The sequence below is a fragment of the Procambarus clarkii genome, chromosome 4, assembly GCF_040958095.1.
Source record: "Procambarus clarkii isolate CNS0578487 chromosome 4, FALCON_Pclarkii_2.0, whole genome shotgun sequence".
NCBI classification, from domain to species: Eukaryota; Metazoa; Arthropoda; class Malacostraca; order Decapoda; family Cambaridae; genus Procambarus; species Procambarus clarkii.
In genome coordinates this window covers 26,266,122-26,280,090 of record NC_091153.1, presented here as the reverse complement: position 1 = coordinate 26,280,090, position 13,969 = coordinate 26,266,122, and the positions used below count along the sequence as shown (strand labels likewise).

Sequence of the window (13,969 nt, the reverse complement as noted above, 5' to 3'; positions counted from 1 at the left end):
GGGAAAATGCAACGGACACTTTTGCACCGGGCGCATTGTTAGCAGTTCAAAGATATATTTATGGCACTGAAAAAATTTAGAGCACTGAAAAATCCCAATGGAGACGATGATGGCTTCTCCTGCAGACTCAACACTAATCTGGTTATGGTTAGAAACCTATCAACATAGATTTATGGAGACATAAAATGCTGCATAAGAGCCGTTGTTATAGGCAAGTCTGGGGACAGGACACAAGCGCTCTGTAGCTACTAACTTAGACTCTACGGATGATATTCAGGGATTGTAATAACCTCTTTCTAAGTTGTGTGAAGCCTCGGTCGTAACAATGTAGACATAATTCCCACACTGAGTGTTTCCCTGGATGCTGATGATGCCAGAGCAGCTGTGTGTGTGTTGGGATGCTGGCAGCATCATGACAGGTGTGTGATAATATCAATACATAGTGACAGGTGTGGGCTGAGATGCCAGAGCTTCATAACAGTTGTGAAATATGAAGAACATCGTGACACGTGGGTGATATATTAAAATACATCATTATATGTGCGTTTAGCCATTCATAAAGAAGAAACATACAAATTATCGTTATATTCCCGGAGAAATAACAATAAGCAGATGTTGTTACCACCTGAAGAGGGACGCGAACCTACACTCTCAAGACGGCCCATGAACGCGAGCTTACACTCTCAAGACGGCCGATGAACGCGAGCTTACACTCTCAAGAGGGCCGATGAACGCGAGCTTACACTCTCAAGAGGGCCGATGAACGCCAGCTTACACTCTCAAGAGGGCCGATGAACGCGAGCTTACACTCTCAAGACGGCCGATGAACGCGAGCTTACACTCTCAAGAGGGCCGATGAACGCGAGCCTACACTCTCAAGAGGGCCGATGAACGCCAGCTTACACTCTCAAGAGGGCCGATGAACGCGAGCTTACACTCTCAAGACGGCCGATGAACGCGAGCTTACACTCTCAAGAGGGCCGATGAACGCGAGCCTACACTCTCAAGAGGGCCGATGAACGCCAGCTTACACTCTCAAGAGGGCCGATGAACGCGAGCTTACACTCTCAAGAGGGCCGATGAACGCCAGCTTACACTCTCAAGAGGGCCGATGAACGCGAGCTTACACTCTCAAGAGGGCCGATGAACGCCAGCTTACAATCTCAAGAGAGCCCATGAACGCGAGCTTACACTCTCAAGAGGGCCGATGAACGCCAGCTTACAATCTCAAGAGGGCTGATGAACGCAAGCCAACAATCGCAGACGTTGAGGAACGCGAGTGTACAATCGCAAGGGTGTTGAGATTAGCCGTCATCCCGGGGGCCGCACTGATGACCATCACACAACGACCCAAGTGGGAAGAGCCTCCCTCCCCCCATATATTATATAAGTTAGCTGGGAGAAGGTCGCTACATAAGCCTATTAAGGAGATTACACCTCAGGGATGCAATTTCGTGTGCCCCACTTATCAAAAACTTAGCCCAGGTCCGCAGCTGCTGGCCGTAATGGCCAAGCATGATGCATGGGAGTAATTTCTTGTCATTCATGGTAAAAGTTGGCGTGATATAATACTCAGGGGAGGAAGGTGATGGAGGGTGATACAGTAAAAGTTGGCGAGATACAGTTGGCGCTGTGAACTTGGTTGATGAGTTGAGTCATGTTAATACATTTAATTAGCTCAAATGTAACAGCAAATCAACTGCAAATTTCAAGTTTGTGGTGCTACTTTGCTTTTAATAAGTAATAAATAATTTGTTTTGTCGCGGAAATGAAAGGTGTATATAAGTATGGAGGTTCCCCAAGGTGGAACTACTGACCCTCCCCAGGATGCAACCCACAACAGTTCAGTAAATCCCCGGGTACCCATTGACTAAGTGAACGCAAGTGTTAGGATAAAAAGGAAAAGTGCATAACCAATTGCGAGTCGAAAACGAAGCCAACTGCAGTACGGAGACCCCTTATATAACTAGATTACCATGCGTGCATCATAACCCCCTCCCACACACACACACTTTCTCCTGAGTTTCCTCGCTCTGTTTTGCTCTAGTTCCCCGTTTGCTTGTGCTGAAGGAGTTTTCCTCCCTCCCTCTCACTTTGCACCAACAAGATAAGGGGAAAGGTGAGGCTCTTCAGGTGTTAGTCAGGTATTAGGCAGGTGTTAGGCAGGTGTTAGTCAGGTGTTAGTCAGGTGTTTGACAGGCAGTTCACTTGAGACTGCTCAGGGGGTCACTTCTGCCTCTGGGTTAAGTGACCGGATGAACAACCCAGCGGGTTTTCTTTTTCTTCCTGATATAGCACTGTGTTCAATCACAGTGTGAGTGGCACTGCCTACTAGTGCCACTGTGTTCACTCAGTGTGAGTGGCACTGCCTACTAGTGCCACTGTGTTCACTCACAGTGTAAGTGGCACTGCCTACTAGTGCCACTGTGTTCACTCAGTGTGAGTGGCACTGCCTACTAGTGCCACTGTGTTCACTCAGTGTGAGTGGCACTGCCTACTAGTGCCACTGTGTTCACTCAGTGTGAGTGGCACTGCCTACTAGTGCCACTGTGTTCACTCAGTGTGAGTGGCACTGCCTACTAGTGCCACTGTGTTCACTCACAGTGTGAGTGGCACTGCCTACTAGTGCCACTGTGTTCACTCACAGTGTGAGTGGCACTGCCTACTAGTGCCACTGTGTTCACTCACAGTGTGAGTGGCACTGCCTACTAGTGCCACTGTTCACTCACAGTGTGAGTGGCACTGCCTACTAGTGCCACTGTGTTCACTCACAGCATGATTGGCACTGCCCAATAAGCTAACCCAGTGAGGGGAAAACCTCCAACAAATCCTAAGATCAAGTTAACCAAGACACACCTTGAGGAGAGTGAAACAAGAGGTGCCATTGTTGTGTTCTGTGTTTCAGCAAGTGTTGGCTGTAACTTACCTTTACCAGTAACGAGAGGCGACTTTCCTGGGTAATGAGGCGTAGAGACACTTGTTGGTGAGTCAGAATATGCGAGTCGTCACCCACGTAACTCATCTCGTGTGGGAGAGAGCGACTCAAGCACCAGGATTTGCATCGTGCATCGTGTGGGAGAGAGCGACTCAAGCACCAGGATTTGCATCGTGCATCTCCTGTGCAAGATGGAGATAGGAGATGGTAGGCTTCCTCACTTCTCTTATTAGAAATATATGGCAATGTGGGTTTCTGGGCTTACATGTTGCTGTTTGAAGACACTGTAGAAAGGCTGTGGTGAAGGGGTTGGGAGGGTGGTGAAGGGGTTGGGAGGGTGGTGGAGGGGTTGGGAGGGTGGTGGAGGGGTTGGGAGGGTGGTGGAGGGGATATGGAGGGGTTGGGAGGGTGGTGGAGGGGTTGGGAGGGTGGGGGAGGGGTTGTGGAGGGTGGGGGAGGGGATGTGGAGGGGTTGGGAGGGTAGTGGAGGGGTTGGGAGGGTGGTGAAGGGGTTGGGAAGGTGGTGCAGGGGTTAGGAGGGTGGTGGAGGGGTTGGGAGGGTGGTGCAGGGGTTGGGAGGGTGGTGGAGGGGATGTGGAGGGGTTGGGAGGGTGGTGGAGGGGTTGGGAGGGTGATTGCAGGGGGTTGGGAGGGTGGTGGAGGGGTTGTGGAGGGTGGTGGAGGGGTTGGGAAGGTGGTGAAGCGGTTGGGAGGGTTGTGCAGGGGTTGTGGAGGGTGGTGCAGGGGGTTGGGAGGGCGGTGAAGCGGTTAGGAGGGTGGTGTATGGGTTGTGGAGGGTGGTGCAGGGAGATGAGAGGGTGGTGGAAGGGTTGTGGAGGGTGGTGGAAGAGGATGGGAGGGTGGTGGAGGAGGGTGGGAGGGTGGTGGAGGGGTTGTGGAGGGTGGTGCAGGGGTTGGGAGGGTGGTGCAGGGGATGTGGAGGGTGGTGCAGGGAGATGAGAGGGTGGTGGAAGGGTTGTGGAGGGTGGTGGAGGAGGATGGGAGGGTGGTGGAGGGGTTGTGGAGGGTGGTGCAGGGGTTGGGAGGGTGGTGCAGGGGTTGGGAGGGTGGTGCAGGGGTTGGGAGGGTGGTGCAGGGGATGGGAGAGTGGGGCAGGGGTTGTGGAGGGTGGTGGAAGGGTTGTGGATGGTGGAAGAGGGGTTGTGGAGGGTGGTGAAGGGGTTGGGAGGGTGGTGAAGCGGTTGGGAGGGTGGTGCAGGGGTTGGGAGGGTGGTGCAGGAGTTGGGTGGGTGGTGGAGGGGGATGTGAGGGTGGTGGAGGGGTTGTAGAGGGTATTGGAGGGGTTGGGAGGGTGGTGAAGGGGTTGGGAGGGTGGTGCAGGGGTTGGGAGGGTGGTGAAGGGGTTGGTGGGTGGTGGAGGGGTTGGGAGGGTAGTGCAGGGGTTGTGGAGGGTGGTGAAGGGGTTGGGTGGGTGGTGAAGGGGTTGGGAGGGGGGTGCCGGGGTTGGGAGGGTGGTGCAGGGGTTGGTGGGTGGTGGAGGGGTTGGGAGGGTGGTGCAGGGGTTGGGAGGGTGGTGCAGGGGTTGGGAGGGTAGTGCAGGGGTTGTGGAGGGTGATGCAGGGGTTGGGAGGGTGGTGCAGGGGTTGGGAGGGTGGTGCAGGGGATGGGAGGGTTGTGCAGGGCTTGGGAGGGTGGTGCAGGGGTTGGAAGGGTAGTGCAGGGGTTGGGAGGGTGGTGCAGGGGTTGGGAGGGTGGTGCAGGGGTTGGAAGGGTGGTGCAGGGATTGGTGGGTGGTGGAGGGTTTGAGAGGGTGGTGCAGGGGTTGGGAGGGGGGTGCAGGGGTTGGGAGGGGGGTGCAGGGGTTGGGTGGGTTGTGCAGTCGTTGGGTGGGTGGTGAAGGGGTTGGTGGGTGGTGGAGGGGTTGGGAGGGTAGTGCAGGGGTTGTGGAGGGTGGTGAAGGGGTTGGGTGGGTGGTGAAGGGGTTGGGAGGGGGGTGCCGGGGTTGGGAGGGTGGTGCAGGGGTTGGTGGGTGGTGGAGGGGTTGGGAGGGTGGTGCAGGGGTTGGGTGGGTGGTGCAGGGGTTGGGAGGGTAGTGCAGGGGTTGTGGAGGGTGATGCAGGGGTTGGGAGGGTGGTGCAGGGGTTGGGAGGGTGGTGCAGGGGATGGGAGGGTTGTGCAGGGCTTGGGAGGGTGGTGCAGGGGTTGGAAGGGTAGTGCAGGGGTTGGGAGGGTGGTGCAGGGGTTGGGAGGGTGGTGCAGGGGTTGGAAGGGTGGTGCAGGGATTGGTGGGTGGTGGAGGGTTTGAGAGGGTGGTGCAGGGGTTGGGAGGGGGGTGCAGGGGTTGGGAGGGGGGGTGCAGGGGTTGGGTGGGTTGTGCAGTCGTTGGGTGGGTGGTGCAGGGGTTGGGTGGGTGGTGCAGGGGTTGGGTGGGGGGTGCTGGGGTTGGGTGGGTGGTGCAGGGGTTGGGTGGGGGGTGGAGGGGATGGGAGGGGGGTGGAAGGGTTGGGAGGGGGGAAGAGGGGATGGGAGGGGGGTGGAAGGAGCTAGAGGGTGGTGGAGGGAGTCGGAGGGTGGTGGAGGGAAATAGAGGGTGGTGGGGGACGGTGGAGGGAGCTAGAGGAAGCAGGAGGAAGAGAGAGTCAGGCCTGGCTAAGTGCACCACAACTTTACTTGTGAACCTGCTGGGGAAAAACATATAAAGTTGCTCACACTCGCGATATTAACATTTTAAAGTGGATTCAGCAAACAGCGCCGGGCTGAGCAAAATAATTTGCCTTACATGACAAACAGTGTTTTCCGACTACCAAAGCGTGTTTACCACCGCTGTTTGTGTATAACATCACCAAAAGTCCCGTGCAAAAACGATGGCAATCTGCAAGTCCAACAAGGAGGACTTATCAAAGTGGTGCCCACCTCTGAATAAAAGATGGTGCCTATCTGGCACTATTTTTGTGTGTCGTCGTGTGATCATTGCGTCCGGGATTAAAATACTAATATTAGCACATTATACTGGCGCTATGTATGCACCAACGACCGTTAAGCAGTACTAGGCTATTCAACGCCGAACACTTGGAGACTTTTTAACTCTTCCGTTCTCAGTGACTGTACGAGCTAGTGGGCCTGGACGTTACCTTACTACGACCACCGTCACTAGAGAGTTGTTGTCCACCCGGCGTGGTGTTAGGACCTGGGTATCGCTGCTGACGTGGCTTGAGTCCCGTGTTTCTCCTGAGGGACCCTTGGGGCCGTTACGGTCTGCAGTCATGGGAGAGGGCCTGTGCCCCCTGTCACCAGGCTGGACTCAAGTGGCCTACAGTTTTCCGGGAATGCTTCCTACCAAGCAGTAGAGGTGGTATTACTTGATATGCTACGTGTCCCTGTGGAGTCTGTGTGTGGGGTGCCGCTGCTTGCTGGAAGGCGAGCGATTGTCAAGTTCGGTTCTTAGGCTGCAGGGTGAGAGGAGTGTGGGGTCACCCCTGTTAACCTCTTCCAAGTGCTGAAAAGTGTGTTGCTTCCCTAACGGTTTCTGCCCCGGTGTTAGATCCTGTGACTCGCCAGGGGGCGGATGTGGGTGGTGGTATGGATGTTGCCATGGGGGTTGGGGCTGCCCCACTCCCTCCACCGGCTTTCATGCCTGAGTCGTCCCTGCCCCTGACGCCCTATCTCGGCCGCCCCTGCCTGTTCCGTCCCTGGATACGGTATCTCCTGTCACTCTGGATGTCCGCGAGACATCTCTTGGATGTCTGTCTCCTGCGGTGTGTGGTCCGGTGCCAACGGCCGTGGATGCTGCGGTTTTCAGGGGCCGGGCTTTGAAGGAGCACCCGTCGGAGAGTTCTGCTGTGATACGGGATGATGGGGGTGATAGCTCGGACGACCGGCAACCGGCAGTCTCCAAGCGCTCGAGGCGGGTTCCGAGTGTGTCTCCCCTTCGTAGCGTGCCTTGGGTGGAGGTTGGAGAGTATGATGCTCCGGCGTCTTCCGCCGTGCTTGGCGGTGCAGTGGGGACTCTGTGCTACCCCCTGCATCGCCCCCTGTTGTTGGCTCCCCACAGTGGGAGGTTGCTTCTGCTGATCGGCACCACATCGTGGTCCCGATCAGCAGAAAGATGGAAAGATGGAATCTGATCAGTGGAAAGATGTGCGCCAGGGTGCCTCTGCTCCTGTGCCCAGTGGCGGGCCTCTGGCGCATCTTTGTCCTCTGCGGGTCCCCCCAGTGCGCAGCCCAGTGAGAAACCTCGTGTGCAAACCAGTCCGAAGCCCAGTGCAATGTCCAGTGCTGCACCCGGTGCAACGCCTAGTGAGAATTCACGTGCAGATTCCGGTGCGGAATCCCCTAGTGTGGAACCCTTCCCTGTGATCACGGCCGCCGGGGACGTAGTCCCTAAGTCACAGTTTGGATCTCACTTGGGATGACAGGGTGCGTCCGGCCCCATGGTGTTCTTCAATTATTTGGGTGCCGCGGATTAAGGGGGTTTATTTATGGGGTGTATGATTTGATGCCTCGGCCTTGTGCGTCTCCTGGTGTCCGAGGACATCTAACTGATTTGGGAGGCTTATTGCTTGCGCTTCCCGGAGCGGGAGTTCCCGGATAAATATCAATAGTACTTGTGCTTGATTTGTACACTCTCTGTCTTTTGTTTTGTTACCGTGTCTGCGTTTAGGCGTTATGTTTGGTTGCGTTTTTGATTGTGCTGTACTGATTGTTTCCTGTGTGTGCTTTGTGTTCTGTTTGCTTGTGCTGTTTCTAGTGCCGTTGGGTGTGTGTGTGTGTTTTCTGGTGACTGTGTTTGTGCCTTTTTTTTCCCCCCGGTCCCTGCATTTCCCCGGTTATGCATTACTGTCTGTCTTGCCTTTTGTCCTTCACATGTGGCCCTTCAGGCTGGCTTTCTTCCTATTGTTGTCTAGTGTTCTTTTCCCGTTCTTCTTTGTGCGGGCTGGTACTGTGAAACTATATATGTAATTGTTATTATGTAAAATGTTATTTCGGTGTATATTCCGTGTTTCCTGTTATGCGCTTGTTTTGTTTTTCAGATGTGTGTTTCCTTTCTCTGTTGTTCACATGTTTTGCTTTTGTGTTTTCACGGATCACCGCTTTTACAGTTTTTTTGTCAGACTGTTTTATTGTATTTATTGTGCTTTATCAATAAAAAGAAAAAACGTCTCTAGATTCCTCTGTAGCAACTGTTGGCTTTTATACACTGACAACAATTGTCAAATGAAGTTTCAGCCTCTTGTTGTCTGTCTGTGAGTGTACAAGGCACCCTTCCTGTGGGAAGAAGAGTTAGTTTAATACAAAGCTCATTCACTGCGATATTTGTCCTGATCCAATCTGTTACTTCCACAAGCAGTGACGCCGTCAGTGACTCCACTAGTAATGAGCCCGTCAGACTGTTACTCACCGCCACTAGCAAGAATGACACTGTCAGACTGAACAAATCCACAAGGCGATTAAGGCGCGTCTGGGATTCTCTCAGACGTAGGTTCAAACCCTCATCACGGCCTTTGTGGATTTGTTCATATGATGCATCACGCTGTTGTAATTTCTGTGTGTACTGTCAGGCTGTTACTGCAACTAGCAGCAATATTCACGTTCGTTCTTGTCCTGCTATGGACGTTTCACCTACAATTATTACAACTGATATACAGATTGAGTGTTGCGTCACGTAATATATTCGACATTCTGCTTCTCATCAACACCCGAGGAAGGTACCATACCAATTTCTATGTTTCTATCGCGGGAATATCGATGAAATATACTAAATATATTTCTGTAATACACTGCATTTCGCTGTTTAATGTATTCTGAATTTTGTTTCGAGACGAAGATCATTAATATTACAGCACACCTCGGGAATAAATAATTCTGAAATTCAATATCAGAGTCGAGTTACAGTTATACAATTTCTCACACCGATTTGCTTAGAAATTAGTAAATGCTAAGTGCATTGGAGAGACGCGACACGCAATGATTGCCGAAACCACTGTGTAAATTATGCCTTTAAGAAGGGTTCCTAATTATCTCGTACTGCTCCTCTTTACCACAGGGTTCTGTTGATGCTCTCTCTGGTGAGAGTGTTCCCAGGATGTTCTCTCTAGTGAGAGTGTTCCCAGGATGTTCTCTCTGGTGAGAGTGTTCCCAGGATGTTCTCTCTAGTGAGAGTGTTCCCAGGATGTTCTCTCTAGTGAGTGTTCCCAGGATGTTATCTCTAGTGAGAGTGTTCCCAGGATGTTCTCTCTAGTGAGAGTGTTCTCAGGATGTTCTCTCTAGTGAGAGTGTTCCCAGGATGTTCTCTCTAGTGAGAGTGTTCCCAAGATGTTCTCTCTAGTGAGAGTGTTCCCAGGAAGTTTTCTCTAGTGAGAGTGTTCCCAGGAAGTTTTCTCTAGTGAGAGCGTGTTCCAGGATGTTCTCTCTAGTGAGAGTGTTCCCAGGATGTTCTCTCTAGTGAGAGTGTTCCCAGGATGTTCTCTCTAGTGAGAGTGTTCCCAGGATGTTCTCTCTAGTGAGAGTGTTCCCAGGATGTTCTCTCTAGTGAGAGTGTTCCCAAGATGTTCTCTCTAGTGAGAGTGTTCCCAGGATGTTCTCTCTAGTGAGAGTGTTTCCAGGATTCTGTCTCTAGTGAGAGTGTGTTCCCAGGATGTTCTCTCTAGTGAGAGTGTTCCCAGGATGTTCTCTCTAGTGAGAGAGTGTTCCCAGGATGTTCTCTCTAGTGAGAGTGTGTTCCCAGGATGTTCTCTCCAGTGAGAGTGTGTTCCCAGTATGTTCTCTCTAGTGAGAGAGTGTTCCCAGGATGTTCTCTCTAGTTAGAGAGTGTTCCCAGGATGTTCTCTCTAGTTAGAGAGTGTTCCCAGGATGTTCTCTCTAGTGAGAGTGTTCCCAGGAAGTTTTCTCTAGTGAGAGCGTGTTCCAGGATGTTCTCTCTAGTGAGAGTGTGTTCCCAGGATGTTCTCTCCAGTGAGAGTGTGTTCCCAGTATGTTCTCTCTAGTGAAAGAGTGTTCCCAGGATGTTCTCTCTAGTTAGAGAGTGTTCCCAGGATGTTCTCTCTAGTGAGAGTGTTCCCAGGATGTTCTCTCTAGTGAGAGTGTTCCCAGGATGTTCTCTCTAGTGAGAGTGTTCCCAGGAAGTTTTCTCTAGTGAGAGCGTGTTCCAGGATGTTCTCTCTAGTGAGAGTGTTCCCAGGATGTTCTCTCCAGTGAGAGTGTTCCCAGGATGTTCTCTCTAGTGAGAGTGTTCCCAGGATGTTCTCTCTAGTGAGAGTGTTCCCAGGAAGTTTTCTCTAGTGAGAGTGTTCCCAGGAAGTTTTCTCTAGTGAGAGCGTGTTCCAGGATGTTCTCTCTAGTGAGAGTGTTCCCAGGATGTTCTCTCTAGTGAGAGTGTTCCCAGGATGTTCTCTCTAGTGAGAGTGTTCCCAGGATGTTCTCTCTAGTGAGAGTGTTCCCAGGATGTTCTCTCTAGTGAGAGTGTTAACAGGAAGTTTTCTCTAGTGAGAGTGTTCCCAGGAAGTTTTCTCTAGTGAGAGCGTGTTCCAGGATGTTCTCTCTGGTGAGAGTGTTCCCAGGATGTTCTCTCTAGTGAGAGTGTTCCCAGGAAGTTTTCTCTAGTGAGAGCGTGTTCCAGGATGTTCTCTCTAGTGAGAGTGTGTTCCCAGGATGTTCTCTCTAGTGAGAGTGTTCCCAGGATGTTCTCTCTAGTGAGAGTGTTCCCAGGAAGTTTTCTCTAGTGAGAGCGTGTTCCAGGATGTTCTCTCTAGTGAGAGCGTGTTCCAGGATGTTCTCTCTAGTGAGAGTGTTCCCAGGATGTTCTCTCTAGTGAGAGTTTCTGCCTGGTGCGGGAATCGAACCCGCACCACATAATTACGAGTCCTGCGTGCTATCCACCAGGCTACCAGGCCCCTGTACCAGGCTACCAGGTCCCTGCTCAACTAGTCATCAGCACACCAGTCAGTGTGGGTGTGTCTGCGGGTCGCGGGCCTCCAGGTATACAGGTCGTGGTGTGAATACACTGGGGGAGTAGGGAGGCTTGTGTGGGCGGGGCTTGGGAATGCTAATAAGGCTAGTATGAAGACATAATTTTTTCAATCGTGCAACTAACCAACCAAAGAATTGAAGTATCTAGAGTTTTCGGTAATGTTGCATAGGTACGTAACTAATATTCTAGATGGGGCGATTTTTAGCTTGGGCCAATCAGCGGCAAGCTGGAAGTCTCTACCAATCAGTGCGTGTTATGAAAAATGAGAGCACTCTGGATTGGTTACTATCAGAAAACGGGATCATACTGGCTAAGTTGACGTGCAGTATTGACGCCAATACGCCAACTGACGACATTGTGTAATATTATTGGCGAATAAATAATGCGCATCAGCTGATGACTGGTTGATGATTGGTTGATGATGACTGATTGTGTCTCCCTGTGTCTTCAAGTCTCGACGCAAGGAGAGAAAGAAAACGGAGGTTTTGCAGTTTCATGATTGATTTGCAAATGATCTGGCTCAAGACAGAGCCGTTTTCGTGATGCAATATGCAGACTATATTAAAGTCGATTATTGATTAGATTGAATAAATAGTAGCAATACAAATACATCCTAGAACTGCTCTGGTCTGTTTAATGATTGAATTGCGTTGGTCTGGGTTCGCGCATGCGTAACGGTATCCTCGTAGCTGCGTCCCGTTACCAATATTTGGATCAACAAATATTGTAGTTAATTTAGAAAGGTTGGAAGAATTTTTCTGTGACGTTGATAGATTGTGAATTTGGTCGATGAGATTTTTCAATGAAATGGACGCTCAACTTCACAAAGATGAAGCCATGGGATCCATATGGTCAACGGTAATCGTTATTTCTATGATTAATTCATCAAAAAACCTGTTTTCAACCTTAAAAATCGATTAAAATGATGTAATTCGTGTATTTGTTAGCTCGAATGGTTTGCACCATTTGTTTAATTTGTGTATTTTTTTAGCTTGAGAAAGTATACACGGTACTTCAAAGAGCGTTCTTATACAAGGGTTAAATTCATTGTAAACAAGCCTCCCCACGTGTATACTTGCACACAAGTATACAGAGTATATATATATACGCTGAGGAATACCCAGTTTCCCCGTGTATAAACACTGAGTCTTTACAGTAGTCTTGGACTATGTTGACGACTCAACTACACATGCTGACGTTACTCCCAACAAACAAGCAGGCCACTGTAGTGCATGTTGCCAGCACCTGAGGAGAGACTATGGCCCGCTGGCCCAATAATCGATGCCCTGGAGTAATTTAATCTCATTAAATATATATAGAAATCACTGAGAAGGTAATTATGTTATTTATTAATATATATAATTGATTTTATGGATTATTGCTTTCTTTTAGCCAGAATATGAATGAGGAAAAATAAGTAAATGCCTGTAAGTAGGTAACTATTTTGAATTAATAATGAATCATTTATCCATCTTGAGTGCCAAAGTTAAGCTCATTTATCTAATTTGTTGCTGGCATGGAGCCTAGTGATAGACAGAATCCTATGATTAGTGAGAATTTGTCACGCTCTTAGATACATATATATTGTCTTCACCTGTCTTTTAATTATGTTTATATACTTATTTTTATAATTTATAACTGGAGGAATATATGAATATTGATTTTTGTAACCAGGGCCGGATTTAGACTTTCGTAGGCCTTAGGCTCCTTCATGATATGTGGGCCAGATTTTAACAGCATATTCACTAATAACACGAGCTAGTAATTATTTTGCTTTCATCACTGGTCAGAATATGCTTAAATAGAATATTATAGAAAATAATCCAGTATCATAAATATAAAAACAGGGTTAGTTGATAAATGGAGAAAAAGTAGGTATTAATTTAATGATATCCTACAGAACAGGAGAAAATGAAAGTTCTCTTTTTATTTATTTCGTCAGACCGCATGCACTGTCTCGTAGGCCTAGGCACTCTGCCTTATGGATAATGTGACACTGGACGTAAACGAGCATCCAAATTGATTTGCATAATATAGGCTACGTAAGGGTTACGGAGTAGGTAGCATATGTTCATATCATTAAAAATTTTATGTATTCTGTATACTGATAGTGGAGGTAAATTTATTGTACTAAACAAAATATATCTGTTACACGAAGATATTTATATACGTTGTTGTCTCTAATATATAATACATTCGTAAATAATAAAATATATAATACAATATACATAAATACCAAATATATATAATACAATATACATAAATAAATATATATAATACAGTGTACGTAAATACATTCAGTGTATCGTGAATGCTTTACTAAGGTGTAGAATGTAGGTAGCTTATACATTATATATTGATGGTTAATGAAAAGGAACATAAGTGATTGGTGGAGACGCAACAAGGTGTTGGATCCTTTGGCCGCTAGTAACAACAGCTAAACTACTGATAATAGTACACGCCTAGGATGGCTTCTACGCCAGTTTCATACGAGAGTGTTCAGGAAGAACATGTTCCAAAAAGTTTTAAATGACTTACATCACATTTTGTGAACTTGAGCTTGCGTTCAGTAGTGTGGTTGAGGACTACGACGACGCGCGCGGCACCTGCCAGGTGGCACTCCGTGAGTGCCACCCGACAGGTGTCGCGCAGGCGTGTAGTCACACAGGGTTTTGGGGGAATTTCCCGGAAGTTTGGCGCGTTTCGGACGCGTGCGAGCGTCCTGTGTTTGGGTAAGTGGTCATGAAAGAGAGTAAGTTATGTTGATGAGTGCCAGGTGGTGCGCGCGGTCGTCGTCGCAGCGCGGGTGTCTAGTCACAGGGGGTTTGGGATGGGAATTTCCCAAAAGTTTGGCGCGTGTCGGAGGCGGTCTTGAGTGGCGGGTGAGCAGGTGCAGCCCCTCGCTCTAGACACAAAGGGAATTTCTGGGAAGACGTATGAAAATACATGGATAAGAGTGTAATATGAGGAAGGAGATTGTCATAGACTTAATGATAATAGTTTGATGATCGTGAGTAGAGGATGTTTGGGGAGGGGGGAGGGAGAGGAGAACCCCAGTACCTGAGAGGAACGCCAGGAGGTCCATTAGCTCCCCCCTACAGGAAGTC

At 49.5% G+C, this 13,969-nt stretch overlaps 1 protein-coding gene across 1 annotated transcript in view; it reads left to right on the top strand.

Moving 5' to 3' along the window:
* LOC138370878 (germ cell nuclear acidic protein-like) overlaps positions 1-13,969 on the top strand; it is a 54,361-nt gene that overhangs the window by 13,354 nt on the left and 27,038 nt on the right. The window lies entirely within an intron of this gene.